Below are 14471 nucleotides of genomic sequence, written 5' to 3'. Positions count from 1 at the left end.
TATAGAGGATATTTTAAATGGGCTTTACCCCTATGCACAAGATTGTGACCCTTCTGGTTTAAAGGAGCCCATCTGTACTGGGACATCTATATTTACAGTCAGGGTATTTGCAATAACCTTGATATCTGTCTTCTTCCTCCCTTATTAACTTGGCAGCCTTGCTCACATTACACAGCAAGGTTTTGTCTTATGCGCTAAGTCTTCCTCTTCTAACCCTTTCTAACCCTTCATTTCTTCTCAGAGAGGGAGAAGTCATTTACTTTCAAATGCCATGTTTCAGGACTAGTAGCTAAAGTCCCTCTTTGTGGAAAAAAAAAAATGCATGCTTAGCTTCTGTCATGAGATCATCTGTCTCAGCCCCATTTATTTCTCTTGGGTGATAAGAAGACCTGTGCTTCTCCATAAAAGGCACTAGGAAAGAAGGAGTTAAAGTGAAGACAGGCTCGCTGGTTTGCTGAGATCTGTCAGAGGCTGACTGGCTGGCTACATATCTGTCTCTGGAACAATAGGTACCTGTATTCTGCACTGGCTGCTGGGCAGGCAGCACTACCGCTCTGGAGAAGGTCTGCCTCTGTCTGTGCCTTCCTGGTGAGAATCCCCACTAACAGCCCTACTTTTCAGAGAAGACAGAATAAGAGAGAGAGAGGGAGGGGGAAAAAAGGCTGTCTACTCTGCTGATGAAGGACAAAGCTTTGATCATTTTTGTTCAGGCTTCACTTGTCGAGAGGTTTTAGGTTCTTAGACTCAAGTCAGTAGTTGTGCTGGCTTTCTTTCTTTCTCTTAGTCTCTCTGTAGTGTTTTCTCTCTCTCTCTCTCTCTCTCTCTCTCTCTCTCTCTCTCTCTCTCTCTCTCCTCTTTCACATTCTCCTTCTGTCGCCCTCCCTCTCTCATTTCTCCTCATAGGTTCATTGCAGGCAGATGAGTGTCACAGATGTGACTGAGGCAGAGAATAATCAACATATCGGAGACAATTCCCAGGACGGCAAGAGGGGGAACTGGCAGAGGTGACCGTGACGACGACAAGACCATTCTTCTGACAAGTTTTAGGTAAGAAAAATATTTATATACAATTCTTGCAATTCTGAATCTTTGTGACTGAGAGAGACATTTGTGGTAAAGAAAAGGGAAGTCTCGCTATAGGTAAATATTTTTGAGAAGGCATCCTCCCTAATGTCCCTTGCTTGCAGAACCTGTCAGTGTTCATGCAGGGCTTTGTGTTACTAGAATCTTCAGAGGTGAGGTGTGAGCGGGACTGGAGGAAGGGTGAGCTGCTTTTTATGTCTGTGTGGTGACATTTATCATGCTGTTTAAATCTATATCTGTAGAAAAAAAACAGAATTTCTGTTTGATGATAGTAACGTTTTGTGTAAGGCAGAGTGTATGGCTGTGCAGAATTCAAGTGGCGTTCTTGTTCTTTCATTCTTAATTTGTAATTATTTTTACACTCAACTGTACTGAGGTCAGAGAGTTTTAAAAATTAATGAGATTCCCTGTGGAGTTCAAATAGTAATATCTGCATGAGCCTCCACAAAAAGATAAGATTAGGCCAGTATATTTTTGCTATAGATTTGACTGTCTTACTTTGAACACACGCCATCTGAAGCATATGTAGGGTTCAATAGTTTCTGGGAGTGCTGTGATTTAGAGACTAGCTCTTAATTTATTGTTTGGTGACCAGGAGTCCCAGTTAGACTGCTGAAGATGAACACAGTTGAGTGGAGACATTCCTAAAACTTCACAGACATTATTGTCATGACAATGGATCGTGTCTTAGACTTTCGAGGAAATAGCCAATGATGCATGAGGCACACGCTAAGAAGAAAAAGAATCTGCAAATGTGTTTTTATTTTAAGTACTGTGTGAAAAATCCTATGTAAAAGCTGCTCTTGTGGATGAAAGGTTGCTGGTCTGAACAAAGAGACAAGGATCTGCACAGGTGAAAATTCTTTGCCACAGAATGAGTCTAGAGCCTGGATTAAGGGTAGTAAGTGATTTGTTGTTGTTGCTGTTGTTGTTGTTGTTATCATTATTATTTTTATCTTCACTCTTGCCCCACAAAGGTAGTTCACTGGGCAAGTCCTGGCATTTAAAACTTTGATTCCCCACAATTTAAAAACATTGTTTATGTCCGTGGTCCAAGACACAGTTTATAGGAGAGACGTTACAAAGTAGTCGGAACATAGAGTAATCTGGGCTAAAGACGTTTTTTATCCCCAACTCCGCGTTTACAAGATCCATTCAGGTCTTCCTGTGACATATTGTTATGTAAATACTGTTCGGCCAGGGAAAGCTGCGACTATGGAGATTCAATTTACTTTGAAAGTTGTTCATTATAGCAAGGATGAATGTTATTTTTTGATGCGATTCAAAGACTGGAAATGACTTTTTCATTGTGGTACCTTTTGTGATGGGTCCAGGGTGATCTAATCTTTTTAATTTTGGCTTTCACACCAGTGGAGATGAAAAGAGATCTGAACTCATTTATCGGTTGCTAGGTCTTTCTGGAAACCGAAGTTCTGCTTGTGGTTGCTATGGCCAGGCTGACCTCAATCTCTGTGGTTTGAGGGACTTACGCAGTCATTTTTTCTTTTCTTTTCTTTTTTTTTTTTTAATTGAGGAGCATGTACCTTGATTTATGTCCAAAACTGTAGCTGAATGTCTTTGTCTGCTGGTGATATATGGTGCAGAACAATTCATCTGTTCTTACGAGTAAACACCGCTGTCCCACTAAAAATATGTTTTGTTCGGAGTTAATGGTATGGAACAAGGCATTCTCCGCAAACAGCTATCTTTTATTGTGTTGGGGCCGCGGCAACGCTGAGCAAAGTGCAGGAAATTGGCATCAGTCCTCGCGTCTATTAGCATTTCATTTGTGAGTTGCATGATAAGACGGTAGGTGGACAGAGGGAGCAAGGAAGGGTGTTTCGACATCCTCACTTTCTCCACTGGGACCGCCTAGCCTGTACCCACATTCGCCAGGACCCAGTAAGTCAGCGTTAGTTTCCCCTGACCCTGCGAGCATCGCTTTGCCCAAGCACTAAAGCACACCCAGGCGGACGTGCTTTGACTCCACGCTGGGGACCAGTTGTCTTAGGCTTTTTGAGGGAAAGTTGCTGGGTCCGATATTGGCAACACCCAGGACCGTAACGTCGGTGTGCTATTGAATGGTACCCGGTCACTTGCTTTCTAGACCCTTGTTAAAAAGGAGCCCGGCTGAATCAGAGGCTATGGAGAACGCAGCCCCCATTCAGCAGATGAGCCCGAATACAGTCTTCCCTTAAAAACTGCTAACTGCTGGATGCTGCGGGGAACAAACACGGCGAATAAGATGAGGTTGGAATAGGGATCAGGAAAGACATTTATTGCCGCTAGCACCACCAGTTTCCTTCTCAAAGCATCTTGGTAGGTTTTCTTTCTTTCTCTCCTTCTCTTTTTTAATATGCTAATGATTTTTATTCTAAATCGGCCAGCACGGACTATCCTCAGGAAAATGAGATCCAGGAAGAGTGACGCCCTCCTCGAACTGAAAGGTAAAAAGAAAAAAGAAAAAGAATATATCAACGTTTTTCAAACATTGCATGTGCTTCTTGCCGAGCAGTGTCGGAAAAACTGCTTTCTAAATATGACTATGTAATATTTGAGTAGTTTTCTTTTAGCGTGTGAGGTTTAGAGATAACCAGTTAGAATTTTATTGTTTGTCATTTTCAAAAGACTGCCTAGCTTTTGTTAACCAAGTGCAATCAGGTGCCTCCAGTGTTTCTTTTCCTCCTTGGGAACCAAGAGCTGCTGATTGCTTTTGGTGTTGATCCTCATGAGTGTGTGTGTGTGTGTGGGGGGAGCGGGAAGCGGGGCGGGGGGGGGGGAGGCAGTGTCAGTAAAATAATCTTTACTTCTGTAGATTTCATTGTTAGAGCTAGCTAACTTCAGCCAGAGCTACAGCATGTCAAAGGTCTCTTCAGGCTTGGAAATTTTCTTTACAGGGTCCTAGTTTCCCAAAAAGCCTGGGTAAAGATGTTTTAATTGTTTAATTGCAGTTAGTTGTCCAGTTCACCTGAAGCTCTTAGCTGAGAAGCTTTTAGAAGTTCTGTGCTGCCTTGCTGAAGTAATGCATGGCGGCTTGAATGAATTTTGAAATAATTGTTTTTTTTTTTTATAAGAATTGTTGTCGGGTTTTTTGTGTTTTGTTTTTGTTTTGTTTTTTTGTTTTTTTTTTCCTGCTATATGTATGCTTTGCCAACCTCAGCTTTTGCAGAACTGGGGCCAGGCGCCCTTTCCTGGGGTTTCTGGCCTCAGGTCTTCTTTCTCCGAGGCAACATATTCTGTGAGTCATTAATTTCATAAGAAATATTTAATTGTAGGTGTCTGAAGACAAATACATCCTGGTATGTATATGTGTGTACTGTGTATTGTAATATAAGATGTCATAAATTTCACATTGTGTTTTGCTCTGCTGTTATTTCAGAAGATTATAAGTGAATCCAGGATAGCACTCAATTTCCAGAAATGACCCAGTTCACTCTAAAGAATCTGGGAGGAAAGGCCTGTAGTGACATTTTGATGACTTTCATTTTAAGGTGCAATAGAAATTGAGTAAGATATTTTAATAGCTACTCTCTCATATCTCGCTCTCCAATGCTGTGTTGTTATCGCCTATTCTAGCTTACCATATTATGTTGGCTGGTAATTGTTTTCTTGTATGTAGGAATCATTTTATCCTTATGTAAAACTTATTCCAGAAAAGTCTAGTTGCCTTTTTCGAAGCTCAGCTCTTGAGATGAAACAGTGAGTATTTCCAGCTTGCGTCTCCTTTCCTTTGTCGTATTCTAGGGATGATTTGTTCATTCTTAAAGAGAGGAACCATTCAAGATATTAGCCTGTGGTTTAAAGAGAGACAGAAAATGGCATGCAAGTCAGAGGAGATTGAGAAAAACAGAAGAAATGACTGATGGGTGCATAGTCCTGTATTTTTAAATTAGGCTAAGAATAATGTACATAGATATGCAGACTTTTTTAAATTAATAGGTAAGTGCAGCTATATCAGCTAAGAAAGATCACAGTGAATGTTAGCAGGGACATCTTTGCGCTTCAGTTCTTTTGGGAGCTGTACACGCAAGGAGACTTAACCACAAAGCTTTTACAGAATACAATCCTTTGGGAACTGAAGTTGTGACACAGTGGATCAGTTTTCATGGAAGTCAAATAAAACCCTTCCATCCATTCTCCTGTGCAAGTTACACAAAGTCAATGGCTTCCCAACCGCATTGTTCTCGATGCTAATTAGGAATTAAAAATACAATTTAACTTGACGTGAGTGAATATTTAAAGTCGCAATATAATCCTGCTGAACGAATACACCATTAGTTTCATTTTTTTTCATCAAAGTAGAATGAAACTCTCATATCTGATTAAATTATTCCATTCTCATGAAATATTTGAAAATATCTTGGCATCTGCTTTCTTTTCGTAAATAATATTCTTTTCTAAATATGACGGTCATAGTGCAGTTGAATACAAAAAGGCTATTTATTTTCTTTGCCTACTCTAATTTTGTCTTTTGTCTTGATGTATGATTATTCTTTCCTGTCTTCAAGAAAGGCATATTGACTTTGAAACTATTAACCTAACCTATTTGTCAGAGTTTGGGATGAAATATAGCCACAGACTTGTTTCATTAGAGATTGTGTCTTAGTTATCAAAAGGTGTAAGTTGGTCTTGGGATGGTGTATTCAAAGGATACTTGGGATGAGTTTTCCTGGCAGTTAACAAGTTCCTTGCGTCACTGTGTTAAGTATTTCCTTAAGCTATAACAGTTTGCTTTTTCCGAAAGATATCAGCTAGTAAATGTATTGCAGAATGTTAACTGTCAGGGGATGGACCTTCTGAGGTAGCTTCTGATCCCACATCCCCTACTTAGATCAGCATCCAAGTCACTGTTCTAGAAGCTTGACAAGGATCCAGGATAAAAGTTTTATCTACCAGTTTGCATTTAATCATGTTTGTTATCTGCACACAGATTTTAATTTCATGGTCATCAGTGATACCAGAATGGTTTAAGAAAATAAAAGTTATATTCAAAGCTTAATTGTCTGCCACTTACTTCAAAAGCAATGTTTTGGCTTTGGAATGCATAGATTGTATTAATGCTGTTTCTAAGCTGATTGTGTGATTCTTTTCTCCTGATCTGTTTCTGGGTGGATAGCCTGAATACACTTGTAATGACCTTGAGTCCTTCTGAAGTTGCTAGACTTTATGATCTTCTAATAAGACACCACAGCATCCAGAACCTCTGAGTCCTTAGTAATGTCTCTAAGGCACATATTGATGCCTTTGATGTTTCTTGACATTATTTAGCCACAGTACATTTATCATGTACAAATCCTTGGATTTCCTGCATTTTTCTGACAATTGAGTTCACAGTTCAAATGCAAATCCTGAAATAAATTAGTAGGCTAGGAGTTTCCTTAGAGATAGAAAGATAAGGTCACACATAGTGAACAGGAACATATGGCATATAGTTAATTATGAAAACCTTAAGGATTTGAACATAGTTTGCTATAGACATTTTGGAAAAAAAAATACTTACTTTTCAGGAAGTATTTGAAGAATTCAATTTACTAGAAGTTCAAAATGTGAAAAGCAGACATATTTTCAAAAATACCCTTCTGTAATGAATTTAGCAAGTATTTGCACCTTCCGAAAACACTCTTAGGTGTCTAACGTGTGTTCATGTGTCACTACTGATTAAGTTCCCAACAATTTTTAATCTGGTTTTGTTAAGTATAGGGAACTTAGAGGATATACATTTGTCATCTTGGAACATATTTCTCTTGATAATGTTCTAAAATGTCTTAAACATTATCACACACACATAAAGGCATATGCATATGCACATACACACACAAACATACATACAGACACATGTGTGCACGTGCACACACAAACATACATACACACACACAAGTTCATATGCACACATGCACACATACGCACACGTTTAAAAGAATACTTAGATGTGTCAGTCAGCATACACTTCAAGTAGTCATCTTGATGATGTATATTTAAAGATACTATCTAAATGCATCCCTTCTCTCCAACATTTAGATCTGTGATACAGCACACACTAAATAGTTCCTCTTCCTTCCCTTTTCCAATGTTTCTTACACTATGTGGAGAGTTTACATTATAATCTACTATTTAAAGAAATTCTAATTCTTGTTATTAATGGCTAACACCTATTTGTTCCCAGCCCCTTTCTTTCATTTTCCAATCTTCTTAATTATGTTGTAAGAAAGGCATTCCCACACTCTGATTTGCAAATGAGGAAAAGGAGGTTTTGAGAAGTTAAAGAACCTCTCCCAAGGTCACAAAGCTAATAAACAGTTGTGATGACTTAAACCTCAAGTTCTTCAGGTTCTATTAATTTTTCTAGTTATTCAACAAATATCATGGAGCCCTTGTGATATCTTAGACTTGCTCAAGACTCTCAAAATAAAGGTGTAGATACAGCAGGCTTTAAATCCCTTGGTGTCCATTGTCCCAGCGTCTGCCTAGAGAGTGAATCATCTCATAGTCACCTTAACACTATGACGATATTTCTTCAACATCCCTTGAGCCAAAAGAACACAATTATAAAGTGCCAACCCTTCTTAGATCCCTTCCCCTGTAGCTTCAGTCTTTCTTCTCAACTGCATCATTGCCTGTTTCTAAACAGGAATTCTACACTGGGAAAAAAAAAATCTTCTCGTGGCCCCAGTAAAGCTTGTCTTGCATTTTCTCTGAATATCCCTGTACCCAAAACAATTTTCCTGTGTCCTCTTCAAAGATTCCCTATTCACTATTCTCTAGTGCCTCCATGGGGATTTGTGGGGGACAACAAAACCCTGGTTCCCAAGAAACACATCTTAGAAACGAAGCCTTCAAATTCACTTATCTGCAGTGACCCTTTGACCCATGACATATGCAGTATCTAAGGTGAAGTGAAACTGGAAAGGGCTCTTCTCATCTCTTGTGTCAGGGTTTATGGATGTGCCCAGCTGACAAGCTGGCAAAGAGTTCAAGAAAACAGAGGTAAAATAAAGGAAGAGAGTAAAAAGTGTAGGCCTGGAGAGCTCGGGGCTACATGCCCTGTTGCCTAGCAGGGCTGAACAATTAGCACATGCTCTCTCTGCCCAGGCTGGGAGGGTGAAAGAGAGGGAGGACATGCTGACCACTGTTGAGAGATTTAGCAGGAAGAAGGAATCTTACATTCAGAGAACAACATGTTTAAAGACGTTCAAGTGTTTATATCATGGTTAGTGATGACATTGAAGAATGTACAGGTATGTACAATACAAAAGTTTTTAACTGTTTTCTTTCTTCTTGGGATAAGCTACCATCTATTGTTTCAAAGAGAAAATGCCAGGGTGACCTGCTGCTGTACTCCTCTACAGACACCACAGTGCCAGTGACACAGAAGCCATGTTGCTGGCTTCATGATCTAACTCTGTATATGATTATTCGTCTATTATCTGCAGCGTAGTTCATTATTATAAAAGCGACTCCTCACCCCCCCACCCTCAACCAAGAGCCACCCCTTAATCAATATAAAGTTTTGCTAGTTGATTTTTCCTGGTATAACTTTTATGGTTAGCAAAAGCCAAATTTAAATCTTCAGGGGTGTGTTGCAAATCTCTATTAACACCCAGTTCTTGAGGTTACTTTTATTTATAGTTTTGTTCCACTGTATTTTAAAAATATGTAGCTTTCCTGACAGAAGAGACGTTCCTATGGCTATATTTTTGTGCTGACTCATTCCAAGTTATTAATAGACAAATTGGGGTGGACATTTTTAAAAGCAGATACTGTATCTGATCTACTTTGAGGCTATTCTACTGCCTGTGATAGCCAGGTTTATATATGTTGATATGGAATATAGGATTTATTCCAGCAAAGTTTTTGTATATATATTTATATAGTTATATATAGTTATTTTTATATATTTATATATATAATTAGCATACAATGTAGATATGCATATGTATATCATCAGGTATAAATATATATTTACTATGTGTTATATACATAATTATAAAATATGAAACATTATATATATATATGTATATTTGAGCATCATATATTATGTGATGTGCCCTTTTTGACTTTTGGGGAAGCATGCCTTTGGAACTGCTCTGTGCTTTGGGAATTTCTTGTTCTTTGAAATAGGGAATGGCTAAACTTTGGCCATAAGTTGGCCTCACTTTTAAAAAGTGACATATTTCTGCAATTGTAATAGCAGCAGCTGAACAGACCAGTGGTGTTCCAAAAACAAACTAGGCTACATACGCTTTATCATACAGTTTATTGATGTTGATAAAGGGCAAATGAAAAATTTGGAGTTCCTTTAAAATCAACATACTACAGTTCTTTAGTTTTGACTTTAATTTTAAACATGAACCCTGCCTGGTACTTACAGTGTGTAATTGTTCATATCTGCCTGTCACCTTGGTGTACATGGAGAGCAGCGGATGTCAGACAATATTTAGCTCCTGCAATTTTGCCAGAAGGGCAGGCTACATGCAGTTGATAATAAATATTCAATTGGCCAGTTTCCCCAATGCACTCCCAATGAGTTAAGTTTGGGTTGAGGTCCCTGACCCGCTCTGAATTTTTGATCATCTCTGTCTTGAATTCAAAATACACACTTCTGATGACATTGCATATTAATTGAGATCTACAAGTACAAGGAAGATGCTTTAGAAATAGGCTATTTATAGCTAAACTTTATCAAAAGATTACAAAGAAAACCTTGTGGCCTCTACTTTGTTAGCTGATGATGAGGAATTAAGACGAAAAAACAAAAGAAAACAAAAAACAGCTGTAAGTGACGCACGAATAAGACCATTCTGTTTTTAGGCGTGTTGAAGAATGATGCTGTTGATCTTTAAAAGAAATTCCATGTGGTGACATTTGCAGAAATAGTTTCATGTTACCAGCTTTTAATTTTAATCTAAAAGATGCATGGAGGATGGTGAAACTTTCAAGTGGCGAGGCAGTGATCTGCAAGGTGTGCACAGACTTAGAAGAAATAGTACATGGTGATTCTCATTCAGTGCTGTGGGGATATTTCACAAGTAGTGAATGCTACGGAATAAAAACTGTTTGAGTGAAGTCACTATCATTTTAAAAGTCCAGTGTTTTCAGAGAGCTAAAAACGATTTGAACCCATTTGGTAGTCCTCGTCCTCAATCCATAATTCCACGTAGTGACATCCCAGCCACTTGAGCACACCCAGCTATTTGGTGCATCTGTATCACGTATGAGCATCTTAAATTAAGACTCTCTGGTGCTTTTGCATTTTTGTTCACCAAATACAATAAAAAGAAATGGCACTGGGGTTCTAAAACTTTAGCAATACTCTAGGGTTTAGAGAACTTAATATTTACATTTCAAGTAAGGGGAAAGTCGGTGTCACATATGGCCTTGCTTACTCAAAAGCAATCTCTTTGATTCAATAAATATGGTTGTTATCTTTAACTTGATGGAAGGAGCTCTTCCTTCCTTCACTTGTTTTCCTGGCTTTTTTTGTTCTCCTCCCATAGTTATCTCATCTAAGTAGTGTTGCTAAGACTACATGAAGGGTTTTATGTAAGGAGGAAATGTGATCTTCCCTTCATCAACTGTAATAACTGGAGAGAGAAAAGGAACCTTAAAGAACTAATTGGCTAATATAAGGAAATTACTCTCCAGCAATCGTACTTTAGCACTAGGAAGGGAAAAGCTTTTTTCATCACAGGTGCAAAGCAATATTAACAATTAAATGGAGTTTGTTGGCGTAGAAGGTTGGCTCAGATTATCTGTGAGGCAACACAAATATTCAGAAGGAAGGCTGATTCTTGAAAACGGACTTGAGGATTGTTAGTTGATTTTTTTTTCTTCTTCCAGCAGAACCACAAGATGTCTGTCTCATCAGAACTTGCAGAGTTTAATTATGTAAGATTGTTAATTATTAAACTGTTGTATGCTTCGTTGGAGTGTCGTAATGAAAGTGAGTGTGTGTGCGCGTGCAAAATGTTGAAGATTGAGGAGTTAGTAAAGTTGACTATTACTATAATAATACTTTAGGATATTCTTTAGAAATTTGGACATAAATGTACATGGAAATGTTTGAATACCTCTTGATCCTTGTTTACGTGTCTGATATTTGACATACTATAATTTCTTTTCCATCTTAAGAAGACAAGCTCATACACTGATGAGAAACTTATGAGACTGTCTTTCTAACCTGTAGGTGTATGGTACTCTACAGATAGATGCCGTTACCTTCTACCAGAAATATTATACCATTTCCACCCCCATGTAGATAAAAACACTACGATCATTAATTCCTGACTTTGGACTCTTAGTTTTAAATATAAAATTTTAGGATGTAAAAAAAAAATGACTTTATACCTATGTGGATAATCCTTTCCCAGAAAATCAAAATTAGCTACAATATTTCAAATTTTCATTAGAAAAATTAAAGTTATGGCCTTGCTTCCTTTGCAGAAGCAAGAAACCCAGAAACCCAGAAACCCAGAAATGACATATTCTCCTCTTTTTAAAAGAAATTTTGAGGGAAGAGCTGTATTATTTATTCTCTTTACTGCTCAAATAGGGGAAGAATTGGATAGAAAATAATATACCCATTCTTGTGACTTATTTCCTATGTGTGAAATACGTTGTTCTTTAAGAGGATGAAGGCAAATATCATTTTATTCAGGGTGCAGGGAGAGACTGAAGAATCTGTCCCTTCAAAAGATGTAAGAAGAAAGTTTTGTGAGAATACAAGTTGCAGCATCCTTTAGGACATGACAGCTGTAGATTCTCTGTATCTTTAGGTGACAAGGTGCACCATCCACCTGTCTAAACAGATACTTAACACAGAGACATAACACCCCTTCTGCTTCTGCCTAGGGTTGCCTTTGGGCCTCCCACAAAAAGATGTTCACTCATTCACATCTGCTTTGAGTTATATTTCATTTTGATAGTTGTTTGCAGAAGGTAGTTTTGAATGTTATACAATATGAAAGGTATGGCTGAGACATCATCCAATGGGATTCTTCCTTCCCATCATCATTACCCACAGGGTGATATAGGACATAAACATTAGTGACAAGAGGAATTGTGTCTGACCTTCTGCTACACATATACTTTAGGCTCATAGTATTTGAAGCAAAGAATATTATAGCTGCCAAAACTTGAGCACACCCAAGTAATACACACTGGAGAAAACAGTAGGTGCTTAAATTTGTAAATCAGGAAAGTGGAAAACAGTATTTGAAGAAAAGGGTCAAGTGTTCAGTTACAGAGTCAACTCTTTTCAATTTTACTTTGCCTAACTAGATTGTGGTACTCAACTTCTTGTTTATATCCAAATTTAGGGCTATACCTTGAAGTAAATACATTTTAGAGTAGGCATCTTCACACTGCCCACTCTCAGGAGATAGTAAACCACCACAGTGGGTCTCCAATGTGCTTATTCATAATAATTTAACTTTGACATAAGATGCTTATGACCATCAAGGTCTTTAGCCCAATAATGTAGCTGACTTATTTTGAATAATGGTCTTCTTCATGGTAAATACAATTTTCTAGGCTTCATTCTGAAATATTTAAATAAGCAATCGGGTTAAAGTGTTGCATCAATGTCCAGGAGCACAGAGCAATTTTCTTGGCCTGCTAGTGAATTCATTTCTTGTCAGTAATCAATGCATTTCTGATTCTCATGGGCACATTCAATTTCTCTGAACAGGAAGACACTGAGGGTGGTTTCTGGCTAATTTTCTTTTAAACATCTGAGTTCAGTACCTGGTTGAGGATGTTAGATATTTTTAAAAGGTCTGATATCCGAAACTTGAGCACACATCTTAGAGAGAGGCTTGTTAGAATGCCTCTGTCCTTCTGTGATGATGGCTGGGGATCTGCCCAGTTCATGTCTCCTTTTCTTGTTCGTCTTGAGACTCAAAGAGACTCAGTAAGCTTGACAATCAGATGATGGCCAGAGGCTCTAAATCAGACAAAATCACATCAGCCTTCTAGACCTATTATTATCTTAGACCGTGACTCAGCACTGGGAAGCACTTTCTTCTGAAAATAAAGCTTATACTACTGACTTTGTTAGCATCTTCCTGCCCATTTTCTCCACATCAGGTACCAGAGCTAAACACAACATGGGGGAAATAACTGGAAGTAACTACTTTGGGAATGGCAAAGGAAAACATCACCAGATAACTACTCGTTAAGTTATTAGTTGTTTTGTTTTGTTTCCAATGAGTGTCGCCTTCAGAAAAAGACACATGTGGTCAAAAGATCCATATGTAAATCAATTTCACTAAAGGCCTTTGCATATAGGATTAACGCTATGATGCAGTGTTAACACCATATTATAAAACTGCCATGCATACTTCATCCATGAGGCCACATCACACACTGATGCTATCTGAGAGTATGCTTTAAGTGGCTGTGGAGGGCTGCAGGCTATTAGAGCTGCTTCGTGCCTTTCTTTGTGAAGATGCTGATGGAACTCTTAACACAATGGGCTTTACTCCTCAGTAAAGACTCTAGATAAATGTCCATTGCTTGCAATGAATGGCTATCTACAAGCCAGGTTGTATACCTAAGATGAGGAGTGGGTGCCATTTGCAAAAAGGGCCTGACATTGCCTGGGACTGTCTTTATAGCTTTAAAGAATTCTTTATCTGTGATTCTTATGGCTTGATGAAAAAAAAAAAAAAAAAGAAAGAAACATAGCGCTTAAAATTTTAAACTTTCATTCTCCTATGGCTTTATCTACTGCCCATTTTCAGGACTTTTTTTTTTTTTTTTAATTCTGGTTTCTCCTACTTCATCTGCAGGCTCTTGAAGTCTGTGGGATGCCCAAGTGTGTATAGAAACTCAGAAATAGCACAGTCTCTTTGGTTAAGAATAACATGTCAGTTTTCTTCTCTTGCCTTTGTGTGCTCTCCAGAGCTCACCCATGCATGATGTTCCGGTTGACTTCAAAAGCAAGTCTATGGTTGGATTAGCTCCACAGGACAGAGAACAAGGTAAGAAAGAGTCTTAGTGCTTTTATGACCCACGGGGCCACATAGAGCGAAGCTATGTGGCTACCAGGATGGATTTATTCAATGGTGTCCTTCATCGTAAGACAGGAAAATTCACACAATTAACTTCATTGTCATCATTAGATTTTCGGTACTTGAAAATTGTAAGTATTAATAAAAGCATATTTTAAATATCCAGAAAGGTTTACATATAGCTATAATTTCTGTACCTGAGTTTGAAATCCAACAGAGGAGATAGAGATTTCATCAATTTGCAAAGAAAAAATAGTACCAAGGCAAGGACATTCATATATGAGGAGCAGTTTAAGTATTAGAGTAGGGGACAGAGTAAAATGTGGCACGTATGTAGGAAACACAACTAAGGGTATTTGCTTTCCAGGTATTTCCAGT

General features: G+C 38.3%; 1 protein-coding gene across 12 annotated transcripts in view; it reads left to right on the top strand.

The window, feature by feature from the left end:
- Nucleotides 1–484: 484 nt before the first annotated feature.
- The window catches only part of LOC143436077 (uncharacterized), a 93277-nt gene continuing 79290 nt past the window's right edge, over nucleotides 485–14471 (top strand). For 6 of the 12 annotated variants that reach the window (XR_013106303.1, XR_013106304.1, XR_013106297.1 and 3 more), the window contains exons 1-4: nucleotides 485–588; nucleotides 904–1047; nucleotides 3191–3402; nucleotides 13985–14063. The gene's annotated coding sequence lies outside the window, so the exon portion shown is untranslated. Of the gene's footprint in view, nucleotides 589–903; nucleotides 1048–3190; nucleotides 3403–3470; nucleotides 3531–9470; nucleotides 10969–13984; nucleotides 14064–14471 lie in introns of those variants that run through there. The other 6 variants (XR_013106301.1, XR_013106298.1, XR_013106296.1 and 3 more) reach the window with 5 other exon arrangements.

This window comes from Arvicanthis niloticus, chromosome 22 (assembly GCF_011762505.2).
Source record: "Arvicanthis niloticus isolate mArvNil1 chromosome 22, mArvNil1.pat.X, whole genome shotgun sequence".
Taxonomy (NCBI): domain Eukaryota; kingdom Metazoa; phylum Chordata; class Mammalia; order Rodentia; family Muridae; genus Arvicanthis; species Arvicanthis niloticus.
Note: the sequence above shows the minus strand (reverse complement) of the source record. Positions and strands in the feature narration are given on the sequence as shown.